Raw genomic sequence first — 17602 nt, forward strand, 5'->3', positions numbered from 1 at the left:
GTTAGTTATTGTTATTATTAGTTATTTCACACCAGAAATTGTGCTGAAAATTGCAGTTATAATGGCAATTGCTTCTCTCCAGGAGCTTTCAGTCCATTATTATTCCCATGTAAAAAAGTTAAGGCTAAGGAGAACAATCACTATAATCTACTGAGTGCCTTCTAAAACAGTAGGATTTGACATTTGCATTATATCTCATAAACTTCTGGCCCTTGGTCCACAGTCAATTTTCATAAAAGGGAAATCTGTTGATTCTCCTTTGTTGATTCTCAGACTTGTGTAGAGTCCTGAGAAAAGTATCTTTACTTTAGTTCTTGGTGAAACTTTTACACCTCATCCAAACAGAATATCCTTTCTGTTAGTAAAGACAGAGTAAGTTAAGGGTGCAAGTTAGGAAAACAGACTACATGGGTTCTATACATACACCTACCATTTACTAGTTATACAATCTTGAGCAAATGTTTCAACTTATCTGGGATTCAGTTTTCTCCTCTGTAAATGGAAGATGATGATATTATTACCTACCTTACTGAACTGCTGTGAAGATTAAAAGCCAGTACATGTAAATTCCATAAAACAGTGCTTGGCACATAGTAAGTATTCATTTATGTTAGTTATTAATGTTATATCATTCCTACCATGGAAAGCACTGTAACAAGGAATATGTTACCTAAGACCTGACCTTTTTTCCTAAGGCCTAGCTTAATTCCTACTCTTAGTTCCAATCTCTATTCTAAGGCTCCGTGAGGGTTCCATGCAAATGATCCTATGAACTCCTGGGGCCAGAATCAAGTCTTTTGTCTCTTTGTACCCACAGTTCCTTATTTTTAGGAGTTACTATTCAGTTAAGCATGTATATAAAGAGGACATGTGGCATATGAAGCACTATGCTGATGATTGTTGGAAATAACTAGCATAAAAGAGGTATAGTCTTATGGGACTAGCACAAGACAAGTATATGAATAAATATAATCTAGGTGTAATAATACCACAAAAGCTGGATTTACAAATGGGAGGAAATGCGTTCAAGAGGGAGTACAGGAATTTCCCTGGTGGCACAGTGGTTGAGAATCTGCCTGCCAATGCAGGGGACACGAGTTCGATCCCTGGTCCGGGAAGATCTCATATGCTGTGGAGCAACTAAGCCTCTGCGCCACAACTACTGAGCCTGTGCTCTAGAGCCCACAAGCCACAACTACTGAGCCTGCATGCCACGACTACTGAAGCCTGTGCACCTAGAGCCCGTGCTCTGCAACAAGAGAAGCCACCGCAATGAGAAGCCCGCACACCGCAACGAAGAGTAGCCCCTGCTCGCCACAACTAGAGAAAGCCCACGTGCAGCAACGAAGACCCAATGCAGCCAAAAATAAATAAATAAATTTAATTTAAAAAAAAGAGGAGTATAATAATAAGAGCAAAGGCTTGATGAACAGGAAAGTTAGAAATATATGAGAAGACCAGAAAATAGTATTTCTATTTGGCTGGAGAATACAATATGAATAGTAAGACATAAAGCCAGATAATTAGGATCAGAACCTTGGCCACCACAATGAAATAAGTGTTTAATTCTGTAACATGGGAAGCTATCAAAGGTTTTGGAACTGCTGGGAGCAGAGGGAGAGTTGAATTAGGGAGCAGTTAAGAATAAGAAGACAGGAAACTGTTTTAAAATTTTGGAAAAGAGTAAGGAGAGCCCAAACTAGGAGACATATGTGAAGATGTTCTTGCAGAATTCATTCTGGTAAAAGAGAATTGGAATGTCCATCACTGGGAGAGGTGCCATGGAATGTTATGCAGCTATTAGAAAAGTAAAGAGTAAATGTGTATATATTCACATGGATGGAACTTGAAAACATAGTGCTTAGTGAAAAAAGAGGAAACAAGAATATATTAAGAAAAATTATCCAAAAATTGGAATTAAAGCAAAAAGATGACCATATGACCTTCATTGTCATACTAAAGTGTTGTCTCCCATGTAAAGGTCCACATTTAGGATAATATTTTCTAACCTTTTTTGGGATGAGATATGGTCAGGCTGGCAGTTGTTCAGCAAGCTGTTTCTGGGTTACCTTGGGTTTCTGTTACTTTGGTAACAAGCTTGGTTCAGAATAGCAGTCAACTGTTTTACTAAGTGCACTATTAAGTCCACAGGAATGGGACTTCTCCGTGACGGAAAACTGGTTGGTTTACATCCTTGCATAAATTCTTAACCTCTTCACTGGACCAGCACTTTGAGTAGCACTGCCTTGGAGAATCCTTTGGATCTGTGATATGGTGAACAATTTTGAATAAGGGGAGCAAGGAAAGGCAAAAATTAAAAATTACTGTAAAGTTTTTAGCTTCATTGACCAGGAGGATGGTGATATCGTTAGATAATTGTGGAGGAGTAAGTATCTTTTCAGGAAAATTAATCAGAACATCCAGTTGAAATAGGCAGTTAGAAATATAATTTAAAACATTTTTAATTCAGCTTTTCTTTCCACCATCTTTCCATGCCACCATAATGGTGCACATGAATGCCCTGGCTGATGCTCTCAAGAGTATCAACAATGCCGAAAAGAGAGGCAAACGCCAGGTTCTTATTAGGCCATGCTCCAAAGTCATCGTCAGGTTTCTCACTGTGATGATGAAGCATGGTTACGTTGGCGAATTTGAAATCATCGATGATCACAGGGCTGGGAAAATTGTTGTGAACCTCACAGGCAGGATAAATAAGTGTGGAGTGATCAGCCCCAGGTTTGATGTGCAACTCAAAGATCTAGAAAAATGGCAGAATAACCTGCTCCCGTCCCGTCAGTTTGGTTTCATTGTACTGACAACCTCAGCTGGCGTCATGGACCATGAAGAAGCAAGACGAAAACACACAGGAGGGAAAATCCTTGGATTCTTTTTCTAGGGATGTAATACATACGTGCAAATAAAAGGCCTCAGAGGACAAAAACAAACAAACAAAATTTTTTTAATTCAATTTATTTAAACTAAAAAAACCCGAACAATTAACCCATTTCTCCCACCCCCCACCTCCGAGAACCACCAATCTGTTTTCTGTAGCTATGAACTTTTGTTTGGGGTTTTTTCGTTTTTGTTCTTAGACTTCACATATAAGAGAAGTCATATGGTATCTGTCTTTCTCTGTCTGACTTATTTCACTTAGCATAATGCTCTCTAGGTCCATCCATGTTGTTGCAAATGGCAAGATTCCATTCTTTTTTATGGCTGAATAATATTCCACAGTATATATACCACATCTTCTTTATACATTCATCCATTGATGGACACTTAGGTTATTTCCTTATTTTGGCTACTGTAAATAACGTTGCAGTGAACATGGGAGTGCAGATATCTTTTCAAATTAGTGTTTTCATATTCTTTGGATAAATACCCAAAAGTGGAATTGCTGGATCATATGGTAGTTCTATTTTTAATTTTCTGAGGAACCTTTGTACTGTTTTCCATAGCACCTACACCTATTTACATTCCCACCAACAATGCACAAGGATTCCCATTTCTCCACATCCTTGCCAACACTTGTTATTTGTTGTCTTTTTGATAATAGCCATTCTGACAGGTGTGAGGTGACATCTCATTGTGATTTTGATTTGCATTTTTCTGATGATTAGTGATATTGAGCATCTTTTCATATATTGGTCATCTGTGTGTCTTCCTTGGAAAATATAATTTTTAATTTGAAAGAGATATCAAGGAGTAAGTCTAAGATTAGGAGTAAATTTATAGATAGTAGGTGAAGCCATGGTTAAGTTTGAGGAAGAAGATATAGAGAGAAGAAAAGGAGGCCAAAGACCAAATTTTATGCAACACTTACATTAGAAGCAGGCCATTTTGCCTGAATTCATTTCTTTGTTAGATTAATTTACTGTATAATTGATTGGCTAAATATTAATAAGTTGTTTATTTTAACTATAAAATTTAGAGCAGTTCATATTGGGTGAGATATCTATTTCTCCTCCCACACCCATACCCTTTTTTTTTTTTTACAGCTTTTGAAGATTTGTTTAGTTTTAGCTGATCACTTTTAATTTTTGTCTTGAGAACTGAGACCACCTATGTTAACCTTTGGGATTGAGAACTAAGATTGCTTATGTCAATATAACTTTTTGCTCCAGGAAATTTCTGCAGTCAGTTTATCTAAATAAACATTTGGTTTTTAAGGTGAACATTTTGATTGTTAGGGCTAACATTATATTTATCAGGATAGATTATTCATGAGGCTTACTTCAAGACCCCATGTCCATCATTCTTAAACCATTACATCACAAATTTTGCCTAATCCTATCCCATTCCCCATCTTAGAGGAGGAGAACCCTCTTAAACTACTTGAGCTTTCACCCCCAAATCCTGAATATACTCTTCCCTACCTTTCCCCTATTAAGACACTATCAAAACCCTGTTAAACCCTCACTGCAGCGAATTTAATAAACTTGCTTTGTTTGACCAACAGGCTTTTTGGATGGTCTTTGTGAGCCATTTAATAGTTCTCATAGCAGCATATTAAGAAATATTTAATTTGTTTCTGTCCCGGCTCTCTGCTAGTGCTGCTGTAGGGAACTGGAACAGAACGAGGAAACCCTTTATTCTGTGGAACACATTGCACAGCCTGAGCTCAGAGAAGAGACCAAGAACAAAATGAAAAAGACTGAGAGGAAGAGGGAGGTGGGGGGGCTTCCCTGGTGGCGCAGTGGTTGAGAGGCTGCCTGCTGAAAAAGGGAAAAGGCGGGCGTACACCGAAAAAAAAAAAAAAAAAAAAAAAAGAGGGAGGGGGGAGAAAAGAGGGTATTATCATGGAAAGAAGAAAACATTTAAAATATAGCTGAAATCTGTATAAAGGAAAATGTAAGAGGAGTGATTGTGGAATCTGATTTTTCTCTTATTCAAGCTAAAATGTTTTTAGCTTGGTCTTGTTTTGCGAATGCTGGTAGAAGACTGAAGGCTTGGGTCTTGGGTCAGAGACCCTAAGGACTTTATTATTCATTGCACAACAAGCAGCATGAGCATTAGCATGTTTATGTCACTTCCCCTTGACCTCCAAGACACACGCCAGCAACACAGAAGGCCAAGCTGGATACCTACACAAAGGGTAGGTTGTGTTACAGGAGACAGACTCTGAATCTGGGGACTCTGCATTTTATAGCAAGCAGTAAGCAACCTCTTTGTTCTGGAGGGAGACATTATCTCACAGTGTTGCTCATTGTAAACACAACCCTGAGAGTGGCCCAGATAGAGTGTCAGGGCCTTATAATCTTGTCATTCCCAGCAAGAAAGGTAAGGCCATGAAAAACCTGTAGAGAACTGCCTTTCCCAACATTTCACCTTTTGGTCCTACCACCTTGGCTTCTGACAAATTATCACATGAGTATGACGCTTCTTCATCACACTGATTCATTTAATCAGCAGAGGCTAGGACCAAATATATTCAATTTGTGTCATACAGCAATCAACTAAAGCTATTAATATCGCTCCCAAAAGGAGGATGAGGCCAACTGGCAATATTGACTTCAGCTATGACTCCAGAGTCCCAGAGTCAGGCAACTGTGACTAAATCCCAGGGGAGACCAGTAGGTTTTATTTCAGAAATCCAAGATGTAGTGTAAGCCCAGGATATTCTCCATTATGGCCTGCACAAGGAAATTTAAGTTTACCTGCTAATCTTTGGTGCTGTTATCTGTAATTACAGGGACATATATAATAGATGGGCCAAGAAAGAAACCCAACTGAGAGATATTCCGTGGCCTGTTCTCTATAGACAAGCATATAAAACCAAGAGACACAGGTCACTCTAGTTTGGATTTATTGTTAAACTTGATTTGGATCACCATGACATTGTTTTGCATATATCACATGGGAAAGTGTCACTGAGTAGTTGCAGCCTTGATTGTTAACACGTAGCTCAAGATCACTTGGACATCAAGGAAAACATGCATTTGTATTTGTCATATTGAAACAAGTTGTGCTGGTCCATGTTTTTATACCCTTATGAAGAGAGGCTAGGCAAAGCAGAATAGTTCAAGGCCTTCCATATTTACATGAATTATTCAGTTATCATAGCACAAAGACAATGATGAGAAATCCAACAGTAGGTCAGATTGTCAGCTGCAGCGGCTGCTTGCCTCAGGTGGACCATACAATTGTTTTGCCAAGGTGCAATGCTGGATCTAGAGGTGGAAGGAAGCATTAGTTCCTCCCCTTCCTTAAGTACTTACTTCCCAGGGTCTAAAGTGTTCCCTCCCCAGGTTCTGGAGTTATTGCCATCCCTTATGATCATAAAATTGGTGTGCCCCATACCAGTGTAAATGATTTCACTTTTTTCCGATCATCTGCTACTCACAGTGGTCAACTGCAGGAGGGACAAGGGGATTTTTATTTTTGTTATTTTTTTAATTTATTTTTTTGTTACTTTTTAAAAATATCTTTATTGGAGTATAATTGCTTTACAATGTTGTGTTAGTTTCTGCTGTATAACAAAGTGAAAGAGCTATATGTATACATATATCCCCATACCCCTCCCTCTTGCGTCTCCCTCCCACCCCTCTACGTGGTCACAAATCACCGAGCTGATCTCCCCCCGTGCAATGAAGCTGCTTCCCACTAACTATCTGTTTTACATTTGGTAGTGTATATATGTCAGTGCTACTCTCTCACTTCATCCCAGCTTACCCTTCCCCCTCTCCATGTCCTCAAGTCCATTCTCTACATCTGCTTTATTCCTGTCCTGCCCCTAGGTTCTTCAGAACCTTTTTTTTTTTTTTTAGATTCCACATATATGTGTTAGCATATGGTATTTGTTTTTCTCTTTCTGACTTACTTCACTCTGTATGACACACTCTAGGTCCATCCACCTCACTACAAATAACTCAATTTCCTTTCTTTTCATGGCTGAGTAATATTCCATTGTATATATGTGCCATATCTTCTTTATCTATTCATCTGTCAGTGGACACTTAGGTTGCTTCCATGTCCTGGCTATTGTAAATAGTGCTGCAATGAACATTGTGGTACATGACTCTTTTTCAATTATGGTTTTCTCAGGGTATATGCCCAGTAGTGGGATTGCTGGGTCATATGGTAGTTCTATTTTTAGTTTTTTAAGGAACCTCCATACTGTTCTCAATAGTGGCTGTATCAATTTACATTCCCACCAACAGTGCAAGAGGGTTCGCTTTTCTCCACACCGTTTCCAGCATTTATTGTTTGTAGATTTTTTGATGACGACCATTCTACCTGTGTGAGGTGATACCTCATTGTAGTTTTGATTTACGTTTCTCTAATGATTAGTGAGGTTGAGCATCCTTTCATGTGTTTGTTGGCAATCTGTATATCTTCATTGGAGAAATGTCTATTTAGATCTTCTGCCCATTTTTGGATTGGGTTGTTCATTGTTTTGATATTGAGCTGCATGAGCTGCTTGTATATTTTGGAGATTAATCCTTTGTCCATTGCTTCATTTGCAAATATTTTCTCCCATTCTGAGGACTGTCTTTTCGTCTTGTTTATGGTTTCCTTTGCTGTGCAAAAGCTTTGAAGTTTCATTAGGTCCCATTTGTTTCTTTTTGGTTTTATTTACATTACTCTAGGAGGTGGACCAAACAAGATCTTGCTGTGATTTATGTCAAAGAATGTTCTGCCTATGTTTTCCACTGAGAGTTTTATACTGTCTGGCATTTAGATCTTTAATCCATTTCGAGTTTATTTTTGTGTATGGTGTTAGGGAGTGTTCTAATTTCATTCTTTTACATGTAGCTGTCCAGTTTTCCCAGCACCACTTATTGAAGAGGCTGTCTTTTCTCCATTGTGTACTCTTGCTGCCTTTATCAAAGATAAGGTGACCATATGTGCACGGGTTTATCTCTGGGCTTTCTATCCTGTTCCATTGATTGATATTTCTGTTTTTGTGCCAGTACCATACTGCCTTGATTACTCTAGATTTGTAATATACTTTGAAGCCAGGGAGCCTGAGTCCTTCAGCTCCGTTTTTCGTTCTCAAGATTGTTTTCGCTATTCGGGGTCTTTTGTGTTTCCATACAAATTGTGCAATTTTTTGTTCTAGTTCTGTGAAAAATCCCATTGGTAGTTTGATAGGGATTGTGTTGAATCTGTAGATTGCTTTGGGTAGAATAGTCATTATCACAGTGTTGATTCTTCCAATCCAAGAACATGGTATATCTCTCCGTCTGTTTATATCATCTTTAATTTCTTTCGTCAGTGTCTTATAGTTTTCTGCATACAGGTCTTTTGTCTCCTTAGGTAGGTTTATTCCTAGGTATTTTATTCTTTTTGTTGCAATGGTAAATGGGAGTGTTTCCTTAATTTCTCTTTCAGGTTTTTCATCATTAGTGTATAGGAATGCAAGAGGTTTCTCTGCATTAATTTTGTATTCTGCTACTATACCAGATTCATTGATTAGCTCTAGTAGTTTTCTGGTAGCCTCTTTAGGATTCTCTATGAATAGTATCATGTCATCTGTAAACAGTGACAGTTTTACTTCTTTTCCAATTTTGATTCCTTTTACTTCTCTTTCTTCTCTGATTGCTGTGGCTAAAACTTCCAAAACTATGTTGAATAATAGTGGTGAGAGTGGGCAACCTTGTCTTGTTCCTGATTTTAGAGGAAATGGTTTCAGTTTTTCACCATTGAGAACAATGTTGGCTTTAGGTTTGTCATATATGGCCTTTATTACGTTGAGGTAAGTGCTCTCTATGCCTACTTTCTGGAGAGTTTTTATCATAAATGGGTGTTGAATTTTATAAAAAGCTTTTTCTGCATCTATTGAGATTATCATATGGTTTCTATCCTTTAGTTTGTTAATGTGGTGTATCACATTGATTGACGTGCATATATTGAAGAATCCTTGCATTCCTGGGATAAACCCCACTTGATCATGGTGTATGATCCTTTTAGTGTGCTGTTGGATTCTCTTTGCTAGTATTTTGTTGAGGATTTTTGCATCTATGTTCATCAGTGATATTGGTCTGTAGTTTTCTTTTTTTGTGACATCTTTGTCTGGTTTTGGTATGAGGGTGATGGTGGCCTTGTAGAATGAGTTTGAGAGTGTTCCTCCCTCTGCTGTATTCTGGAAGAGTTTGAGAAGGAAAGGTGTTAGCTCTTCTCTAAATGTTTGTTAGAATTCGCTTGTGAAGCCGTCTGGTCCTGGGCTTTTGTTTGTTGGAAGATTTTTTTTTTTTTTTTTGCGGTACGCGGGCCTCTCACTGTTATGGCCTCTCCCGTTGCGGAGCACAGGCTCTGGACGCGCAGGCTCAGCCGCCATGGCTCACGGGCCCAGCCGCTCCGCGGCACGTGGGATCTTCCCAGACCGGGGCACGAACCCGTGTCTCCTGCATCGGCAGGCAGACTCTCAACCACTGTGCCACCAGGGAAGCCCTGTTGGAAGATTTTTAATCACAGTTTCAATTTCAGTGCTTGTGATTGGTCTGTTTATATTTTCTATTTCTTCCTGGTTCATTCTTGGAAGGTTGTGCTTTTCTAAGAATTTGTCCATTTCTTCCAGGTTGTCCATTTTATTGTTATTTAGTTGCTTGTAGTAATCCCTCATGATTCTTTGGATTTCTACAGTGCCAGTTGTTACTTCTCCTTTTTCATTTCTAATTTTGTTGATTTGAGTCTTCTCCCTTTTTTTTTTTGGTGAGTCTGGCTAATGGTTTATCAATTTTGTTTATCTTCTCAAAGAATCAGCTTTTAGTTTTATTGATCTTTGCTATAGTTTTCTTCATTTCTTTTTCATTTATTTCCGATCTGATCTTTTTTATTTCTTTCCTTCTGCTAACTTTAGGGTTTTTTTGTTTTTCTTTCTCTAATTGTTTTAGGTGTAAGGTTAGGTTGTTTATTTGAGATTTTTCTTGTTTCTTTAGGTAGGAGTGTATTGCTATAAACTTCCCTCTTAGAACTGCTTTTGTTGCATCCTGTAGATTTTGACTCATCGTGTTTTCACTGTCATTTGTTTCTAGGTATTTTTTGATTTCCTCTTTGATTTCTTCAGTGATCTTGGTTATTTAGTAGCGTATTGTTTAGCCTCCATGTGTTTGTATTTTTTACAGTTTTTTTCTTGTAATTGATATCTAGTCTTATAGTGTTGTGGGCGGAAGAGATACTTGATACAATTTCAAGTTTATTAAATTTGCCAAGGCTTGATTTGTGACCCAAGATATGATCTATCCTGGAGAATGTTCCATGAGCACTTGAGAAGAAAGTGTATTCTGTTGTTTTTGGATGGAATGTCCTATAAATATCAATTAAGTCCATCTTGTTTAATGTGTCATTTAAAGTTTGTGTTTCCTTATTTATTTTCATTTTGGATGATCTGTCCATTGGTGAAAGTGGGGTGTTAAAGTCCCCTACTATGAATGTGTTACTGTCGATTTCCCCGTTTATGGCTGTTAGTATGTGCCTTATGTACTCCTGTGTTGGGTGCATAAATATTTACAATTGTTATATCTTCTTCTTGGATTGATCATTATGATCATTATGTAGTGTCCTTGATCATTATGTAGTGTCCTTGATCATTATGTAGTGTCCTTCTTTGTCTCTTGTGATAGTCTTTAAGTCTATTTTGTCTGATATGAGAATTGCTACTCCAGCTCTCTTTTGATTTCCATTTGCATGGAATATCTTTTTCCATTCCCTCACTATCAGTCTGTATGTGTCCCTAGGTCTGAAGTCAGTCTCTTTTAGACAGCATATATATGGGTCTTGTTTTTGTATCCATTCAGCCAGTCTGTGTCTTTTGGTTGGAGCATTTAACCCATTTACATTTAAGGTAATTGTTGATATGTATGTTCCTATTAGCATTTTCTTAATTGTTTTCGGTTTGTGTTTCTAGGTCTTTTCCTTCTCTTGTGTTTCCTGCCTAGAGAAGTTCCTTTAGCATTTGTTGTAAAGCTGGTTTGGTGGTGCTGAATGCTCTTAAGTTTTGCTTGTCTGTAAAGGTTTTAATATCTTCATTGAATCTGAATGAGATCCTTGCTGGGTAGAGTAATCTTGGTTGTAGGTTTTTCCCTTTCATCATTTTAAATATGTCCTGCCACTCCCTTCGGGCTTGCAAAGTTTCTGCTGAAAGATTAGTGGTTAACCTTATGGGGGGGGTGGTTCCCTTGTATGTTATTTCTTGCTTTATCCTGCTGCTTTTAATATTTTTTCTTTGTATTTAATTTTTGATAGTTTGATTAATAGGTGTCTTGGTGTGTTTCTCCTTGGATTTATCCTGTATGGGACTCTCTGTGCTTCCTGGGCTTGACTATTTCCATTCCCATGTTAGGGAAGTTTTCAACTATAATGTCTTCAAATGTTTTCTCAGACTCTTTCTTTTTCTCTTCTTCTTCTGGGATCCCTGTAATATGAATGTTGGTGCGTTTAATGTTGTCCCAGAGGTCTCTGAGACTGTCCTCAATTCACTTCATTCTTTTTTCTTTATTCTGCTCTGTGGTAGTTATTTCCACTATTTTATCTTCGAGGTCACTTATCTGTTCTTCTGCCTCAGTTATTCTGCTATTGATTCCTTCTAGAGAGTTTTTAATTTCATGTATTGTGTTGTTCATCATTGTGTATTTACTCTTTAGTTCTTCTAGGTTCTTGTTAAACGTTTCCTCTTTTTTTCTCCAGTCTATTTCCAAGATTTTGGATTATCTTTACTATCATTACTCTGAATTTTTTTTCAGGTAGACTGCCTATTTCCTGTTCATTTGTTTGGTCTGGTGGGTTTTTACCTTGCTTCTTCATCTCTGCATATTTCTCTGTCTTCTCATTTTGTTTAACTTATTGTGTTTGGCATGTCCTTTTCACAGCCTGCAGGTTCATAGTTTCCATTGTTTTTGGTGTCTGCCCCGAGTGGGTAAGGTTGGTTTAGTTGCTTGTGTAGGCTTCCTGGTGTACGGGACTGGTGCCTGTGTTCTGGTGGGTGGGGCTGGATCTTGTCTTTCAGTTGGGCAGGGCTGAGTCCAGTGCTGTGTTTTGGGATGTCTGTGAACTTACTATGATTTTAGGCAGCCTCTCTACTAATGGGTGGGGTTGTGTTCCTGTCTTGCTAGTTGTTTGGCATGCGGTGTCCAGCACTGGAGCTTGCTGGCCATTGAGGGGAGCTGGGTTTTAGCATTGAGATGGAGATTGCTTGGAGAGCTCTCGCCAATTGATATTACATGGGGCCATGAGGTCTCTGGTGGACCAGTGTCCTGAACTCAGCTCTTCCACCTCAGAGGCTCAGGCCTGACACCAGGCCGGAGCACCAAGACCCTGTCAGCCAACTAGCTCAGACGAAAAGGGAGAAAAAAAAGAAAGAAAAAAAAATAAGTAAAATAAAACTATTAAAATAAAAAAAATTTTTAATTATTAAAATAAAATACTTTAAAAAAAGAGAGCAACGAAACCAATAAACAAGTCTACCAATGATAACAAGCACTAAAAACCATACTACAATAAACATAAAAATCAGAAAGAAGTCAGTTGCAGGCAGCAAACCCCAAGTCCACAGTTGTTCCCAAAGTCCACCTCCTCAATTTTGGGTTGATTTGTTGTCTATTCAGGTATTCCACAGATGCAGGGTACCTCAAGTTGATTGTGGGGATTTAATCCATTGCTCCTGAGGCTGCACGGAGAAATTTCCCTTTCTCTTCTTTGTTTGCACAGCTCCTGGGGTTCAGCTTTGGTTTTGCCGCCACCTCTTCCTGTAGGTTGCCCTCAGGCTTCTGTTCCTGCCCAGACAAGATGCGGTTAAAGCATCGGCTGATTAGGGGCTCTGGCTCACTCATGCCAGGAGGAGGGATGAGTGCAGTAGTTATAATTGGAATACGGGGTGAGCCAGTAGTGGCAGAGGCCAGTGTGACATTGCAACAGGCTGAGGCGCACCATGTGTGTTCTCCCAGGGAAGTTGTCCCTGGATCATGGGACCCTGGTAGTGGTGGGTTGCACAGGCTCCCTGTGGGTATGGTTAGTGACCTGCGCTTGCACACAGGATCCTTGGTGGCTGCAGCAGCGTTAGTGTTTCCTGCCCATCTCTGGTGTCTGAGCTGATAGCCGTGGCTCACACCAGTCTCTGGAGCTCATTTAGGCGGTGCTCTGCCTTCTGTGGGCAGATAGGTAAGGAATCCCCTCTCCTCGTGCACCCCAAAACAATGGCTTCTTGCCTCTTAGGCAGGTCCACACTTTTTCCCTGACTCCCTCCTGCCTAGCTGTGGCTCATTAGCCCCCTTCAGGCTGTGTTCATGCAGCCAACTCCAGTCCTCTCCCTGGGATCTGAACTGCGAAGCCCAAGCCTCAGCTCCCAGTGCCCACCCACCCCGACGGATGAGCAGACAAGCCTCACAGGCTGGTGAGTGCTGGTTGGCACTGATACTCTGTGCGGGAATCTCTCCACTTTGCCCTCTGCACCCCTGTTGCTGCGCTCTCCTCCATGGCTCCGAAGCTTCCCACCCCCCGACACCCCATCTCCGCCAGTGAAGGGGCTTCCTGGTATGTGGAAACTTTTCTTCCTTCACAGCTCCCTCCCAGAGGTGCAGGTCCCATCCCTATTCTATTTTTTTTTTTTCGCGGTATGTGGGCATCTCACTGTTGTGGCCTCTCCCGTTGCGGAGCACAGGCTCCGGATGCACAGGCTCAGCGGCCATGGCTCACAGGCCCAGCCGCTCCGCGGCATGTGGGATCTTTCCGGACCGGGGCATGAACCCGTGTCCCCTGCATCAGCAGGCGGACTCTCAACTACTGCGCCACCAGGGAAGCCCGCGTCCCTATTCTTTTATCTCTGTTTTTTCTTTTGCCCTACCCAGGTATGTGGGTATTTTCTTGTTTTGGGGGAAGTCTGAGGTCTTCTGCCAGCGTTCAGTAAGTGTTCTGTAGGAGTTGTTCCACATGTAGGTGTATTTTTGATGTATTTGTGGGGAGGAAGGTGATCTCCATGTCTGACTCCTCCGCCATCTTGAGGGTCCCCCTAATTTATGTTTTGGGGGGCCACGCTGTGCAACATGCAAGATCTTAGTTCCCTGACCAGAGATTGAACCCGGGCCCCCTGCATTGGGAGTGTGGAGTCTTAACCACTGGACCACCAGGGTAGTCCGACAAGGATATTTTTCCAAAATTTATAGGAATCCATCATATTTCCCACCTTCATGGGCATGGGCTACTGCAGGGGAACTTGGTGAGCAGTTTACTCAACCAAATGGTCATTATCTTCATAGGATAGAGGTTGGCAAACTTTTTCTGTAAAGAGCTGAAGAGAAATATTTTCAGTTTTGTAGGCTTCTGTCACAATTACTCAACTCTGCCTTTGTAGAGCAAAAGCAGCCATAGACAATACATAATAAAGAAACAGTCATGACTGTGATTCAGTAAAACTTTATTTACAAAAGCAGGCAGCAGACCAGGCTCGGCCCATGGGTTATAGTTTGCCGACTCTGATCTAGAACCAGTTCAATCCAAAAGGAGAATACGGGTGACTAAACCAAGATTAAGTTTGAATTCTATAAGCTCCTTTTTGGCCAGGCTGCCACCCAGCTGTACCAACCAGGCTGGCTTGGGGTAACTGTTAGGGAAAAGAAAGATGCATCATGCTCAGGAAATGTCAGAATAGAATTCTAAAATTTCAGAATTGGTCAAGAAAACCCTCCACCCCTTTTATCCTGATCATTATCTAGAAGGTGGCCAAGGGGATGTGAACTCTTTCAGTGGATGCTTGCATTTAATTAAGATGTGTGGATCAGGAGAAAGTGAAGGAGGTAGAGTCAGAAATCTCTTTAGTTGACTTTTTAAAAAATCCATTTACCTCTTGTTGGAACCAGCAGCTTGAGGATAATAAGGGATATGAAATGTCCATTGAATACCTTGACTATTGGTCCAGTGTTGAGTGAACCTTTGCAATAAGAGACATCATACCGTCCAACTGAATATGACCTGAAAGGCCAAAAACATAACACATTTTATGTTATGGCCAATGTGGCTTGAGTTGGTTGATCAGACTGGAACAGTGACACCATAACCTGAAAACATATCGACAACAGTAAGGCATCAATGGAGGACCCAAGGCAAGTGGTCAAAGGCTCAATATAGTCAGCTTGTCAGGAGTGAGAGGGGACAACACTCTATGTATTGTGGCCTATTTCATTAGAAAACAAACAGGCAAACTTTTTTTAAATTTTATTTTATTTATTTATTTTTGACTGTGTTGGGTCTTCATTGCTGTGCGCGGGCTTTCTCTAGTTGCAGCAAGTGGGGGCTACTCTTCGTTGAGGTGCGGAGGCTTCTCATTGCGATGGCTTCTCTTGTTGCGGAGCATGGGCTCTAGGCTTATGGGCTTCAGTAGTTGTGGCGTGTGGGTTCAGTAGTTGTGGCTCATGGGCCCTAGAGTGCGGGCTCAGTAATTGTGGCACACGGCTTAGTTGCTCCGCAGCATGTTGGATCTTCCTGGACCAGGGCTTGAACCCATGTCCCCTGCATTGGCAGGCAGATTCTTAACCACCACACCAGCAGGGAAGCCCAACAGGCAAACTTTTGAAAGGAGGCACAAGACTGGCATGCAGTGGTAGCTTTAACATCAGACACAGATAATCCTTACTTTCCTCGGCCATGATGGTGGATGTGTTGCCATGTTCAGTGTGATGATGGATTCCCAGTAGCAGTGACAGGGATCTGGGTGGGGCATACTTAATTAACAGCATGAACCCAGCCCATTCCATTAGGGAATGAGCCATTGCCATGTATATCAGCTATAATTTGTTTCTACAATTCACAGTCCTAAAGAGGACTTGATCTTTAATCTACCAATCTATGGTCTTGCAAATGGCAGACCAGGTGACTAGGCAATTGGCAATAGTCTAAGAGTCAGTAAGAATATAAGCTTTAATCTTAATAGTATTACCATTATCTAAGGTAGATATTGGCAAACTGCTGTAAGTCTAGACAATGAATATTTTCAGACTTGCAGGCCATACAGTCTCAGCTCTGCCATTATAGTGTGTGAAAGCAGCCATAGACAGTACATAAATCAACAGACATGGCTGTGTTCCAAGGAAGCTTTATACACAAAAGCATATAACAGGCCAAATTTGGCCCATTAGCCATAGTTTTCTGACCCCTGGTCTAAGACAGTGGTAATAGCTTTTATTGTATTTACCCAGAAACTGCCTTTGAGAGGACGCAGATGTTGGACTTAGCAAAGACTTAAAGAAACTACTATAAATGTGTTCAAAGAACTAAAGGATACCATACTTACAGAAGTCAAGGGAGAAACAGCTTGGCAGTTCCTCAAAAAGTTAAACATAGAATTACCATATTACCCGGCAATTCCACTCCTAGGTATGTACCCGACAGAATTGAAACTGGGTACTCAAACAAATACTTGTACACAAATTCATAGCAACACTGTTCACAACAGCTAAAATGTAGAAGCAACCAAAATGTCCATCACCAATGAATCAATAAACAAAATGAGGTATATCCATACAATGAAATATCATTCAGCCATAAAAAGGAATAAAGTGCTGATACATGAGCATGGATGAACGTCAGAAACGTTATGCTAAGTGGAAGAAGCCAGACACAAAAGTTCACATTTATATGAATTAATTTATATGAAATACCTGAAACAGAAAATTCCACAGTGAAAGAAAGCATATTGATAGTTGCCAGGTACTGGGGAAAAAGAGGAATGGAAATTGACTCCTTAATAAGTGTAAGTTTTCTTTTGGGCTAATGAAAATATTTTATAAGTATAGAGGTGGTGGTTACACAACATGAATATACAAAATGCCACTGAATTGTACACTTTAAATGATCAATTTTATATTATGCAAATTTCACCTCAATTTCAAAGAAAGGAAAATAAAAGAAGTAAAGAAAGGCATGATGACAATGTCTCATACAGTAGATATAATAGAGAATATTTATATAGAGATAGAAATTATGTATAAAAAAGAACCAAATGGAAATTCTGGAATTGAAAAAGTACAATAACTGAAATTTAAAAATCACTAGAGGGACTCAGTAGTAGATTTGAACTGGCAGAAGAAAGAATTATGAACTTGAAGATAAATAATAGTATGCAATCTGAAGAGTGGAAAGAAAATAGGATGAAGAAAATGGAACAGAACCTCAGAGAAGTATGGGATAAGTATGTCAACATACATGTGATGGGAATACCAGAACAAAAGCAGAGAAAGGAGCGGAAAAAAATTCTTGGAAGAAATAATAGCTAAAAGCCAGATTTAATGAGAAATATTAATCTACACATCCAATAAACTCTGAATTGAAATTAACTCGATGAATTTGTAGGATAAATACAAAGAGATCTAAACACAAATATCATAGTAAAACTGCTGAGGCCAAAGACCAGAAGAAAATCCTGTAAGCAGCAAGAGAAAAATTACTCATGTATAAAGGAAGCCTAATTAGATTAACAGTGGACTTCTTATCAGAAACAATGGAGGTAGAAGGTAATGGATTGACATATTTAAAGTGCTGAAAGAAAAACCTCAACTAAGAATCCTATAAATAGCAAAACCCAACTTAAAAGTGGGAGCAGTATCTAAACAGATGTTTCTATAAAGGAGATATACAGATGGCTGACAAGCACATGCACAGATGCTCAACATCA

At 39.8% G+C, this 17602-nt stretch overlaps 1 protein-coding gene and 1 pseudogene across 7 annotated transcripts in view; both read left to right on the forward strand.

Moving 5' to 3' along the window:
* AMN1 (antagonist of mitotic exit network 1 homolog) overlaps positions 1 to 17602 on the forward strand; it is a 65727-nt gene that overhangs the window by 10190 nt on the left and 37935 nt on the right. The window contains exon 1 of one of the 7 annotated variants that reach the window (XM_027129298.1): positions 12652 to 12656. The exons of the other annotated variants lie outside the window; for them this stretch is intronic. The gene's annotated coding sequence lies outside the window, so the exon portion shown is untranslated. Of the gene's footprint in view, positions 1 to 12651; positions 12657 to 17602 lie in introns of those variants that run through there. 7 annotated transcript variants of the gene reach the window in all.
* On the forward strand, positions 2469 to 2938 carry LOC113632306 (40S ribosomal protein S15a pseudogene; annotated as a pseudogene).

This window comes from Aethalodelphis obliquidens, unplaced genomic scaffold (assembly GCF_003676395.1).
Source record: "Aethalodelphis obliquidens isolate GAN/ISIS:26980383/991018 unplaced genomic scaffold, ASM367639v1 scaffold36, whole genome shotgun sequence".
In the NCBI taxonomy this organism is placed as follows: domain Eukaryota; kingdom Metazoa; phylum Chordata; class Mammalia; order Artiodactyla; family Delphinidae; genus Aethalodelphis; species Aethalodelphis obliquidens.